At 42.2% G+C, this 2408-nt stretch overlaps 1 pseudogene; it reads left to right on the forward strand.

The window, feature by feature from the left end:
• The first annotated feature begins 208 nt into the window (after positions 1-208).
• Positions 209-2408, forward strand: LOC125546707 (annotated as a pseudogene).

Consider the following 2408-nt stretch of genomic DNA (forward strand, 5'->3'; position numbering starts at 1 on the left):
CTTGAAGTGAAGAACTTATGTGGACAGTCTGGCAGATTTAGTGGCAAGATTTTTTTGCACGCTCTCAGTGGAAGATTTCAGAAAATTGTTGATTTTTCTGCCAGAAAATTGCCCATTTGAACTGCTCTTATCTGGTTAGTTTAGTGATTTTGTTCTTTTCTGTTGAATGCACACCTCACTGCTTGACCACAACAACAATGAGAATAATAACATCATGGTGCTCCCCATAGTTGGTATGGGGGGAACTGGTAAGACTACTCTTGCCCAACTTGTGCACAATGATGAGACGGTGAAGCATCACTTTGAGTTGGTCATATGGGTTTGCGTCTCTGACAAGTTTGTCTTCGAAGAAATTATTCGATCTATAATCCAAGTGGTCACATTGAACAAGTGTGAATTGACTGAGATGGAAGCACTGCAGAAGAAACTTGGTGAAGTGTTGGGAAAGAAAATGTGCCTCCTAGTGCTGGATGATGTTTGGAATGAAGATAGACAAAAATGGGATGATATGAGATCTCTGCTATGCTCACATGTTGTCTCAAGCAGTGCTATAATTGTTACAAGCCGCAGCGATCAAGTTGCTTCTATCATGGGTACACATCCTCCACATCAGATATCACTTTTAAATGAGGATCAGTCGTGGGAGCTTTTCAACAGAAACGCATTTGGAAGGGGAGTAGAGAAGCAAGAGGAATTCATATCAATGGCCAAGAGTATTGTCCACAAGTGTAAGGGATTGCCTCTTGCCATCAAGACTATATCAGCTTTACTTCGTTCCAAGAATCACAGTCATTGGTTTTCTATTGTTGATAGTGATGTATGGAAGAGTGACATCCTCGCTACTGGGATTGCACCTGCACTACACCTGAGCTATGATCACTTGTCATCAGAAGAGAAAATATGTTTTTCATTATGTGCTATTTTCCCCAAGGATAGGCTGATGGATAAAGACATGTTAATCCAGCTATGGATGGCAAATGACTTAATTGCATCAGAAACAAGAGGCCAACAAATTTTCGATGTGCTAGTTTGGAGATGTTTCCTCCAAGATGTCGAGATTTAAAAGAACCGGCTCTTAATGATTGGAGACGAGTTCATCCACCAACCAACTACTTGCAAGATGCATGATCTTATGCATGATCTTGCTGGCTTTGTAAGCGAAAATGATTGCTCCATTCTGCAAGAATCTTCATCAAGTCAAGAAAGTCTGCAAGGATCCACATATGCCAGTTCATTAGAGCATGGGGTTCGATATTTGTCACTTGATCATGTCAGCAATGATACTATTGCAACCATGAAGGAAATGCTAGCTCCCCGACCCCGCACGATATTAGTCCACCCGAACTGGAATGATTTTGGGATGGACTATGGGACTCGGCTGAGTACGGCCAAGTCAAAATTCATGTCCTTGCGAGCATTGAGGACATGCTCAATCGAGACACATATGACAAGTATGAAGCATCTTCGCTATCTAGAGTGTTCTGATTCTGATATATCTGCATTGCCGAAGCCATTACCATGTTGTATAGCCTGCAAACATTGAAGCTCATTTGTTGTGACAAACTTAAGAAATTACCAGAAGGCATGAGATATATGCTCAGTCTTCGACACCCCTTCCTCATTGTGTGTTTCCATTCGGAGTGCATGCCACAAGGTATTGGTAAGCTGAATTCTCTGCAGACATTGACGACTTATGTCATTGATAGTGAAGAAGGCCGTGGAATTGATCAACTGAAAGATTTGAATCTAGGTGGGGGTCTTTCTTTGACAGAGCTGAGAAAAGTGCATAGTGCAGAAAGTGCTAAACAAGGCAATATATTCGCCAAGCATAATTTGAAAAGATTGGCACTCGATTGGGGTGGGCCTTTTATAAGAAGAGATGGAGATGAAGTGGGTACTGATGCAGAAGGAATATTAGAGGCCCTTCGTCCTCACAAAACGCTTGAAGGTTTACTGTTACGTAATTATAACGGTGCCAAATTCTCATCATGGATGCATGACTCTACACTGTTAGAACATCTCAGTGCACTTTGTCTAAGTCAGTGCAGGAACTGCAAGGATCTTCCACCATTGTGGCAGCTGCCCTCTCTCGTGTACTTGCATTTGTTTGGTTTGGATAGATTGACAAGTATATGCATCGGTAATTATGATTATGATACAAACAACGTGGAGTCATGTATTTCTCCACCACCCTTCTTTCCTAAATTGGAAACCTTGAAAGTTTTCTACTAGAGAGATGGCACCAGGAGGTGGCAGGACAAGTAGCGATTGCATCATTCCCTCGGCTCAAGACGCTATGGATTGTTGGATGCCCAAGGTTATGTCAGCGTGCCTCAACTATGTTGGATATGTCAGCGTGGTTCTGTCTGTCAACATGGAAAAATGCACGCTGTAGGAGCACTAATTAG

This window comes from Triticum urartu, chromosome 3, assembly GCF_003073215.2.
Source record: "Triticum urartu cultivar G1812 chromosome 3, Tu2.1, whole genome shotgun sequence".
NCBI classification, from domain to species: domain Eukaryota; kingdom Viridiplantae; phylum Streptophyta; class Magnoliopsida; order Poales; family Poaceae; genus Triticum; species Triticum urartu.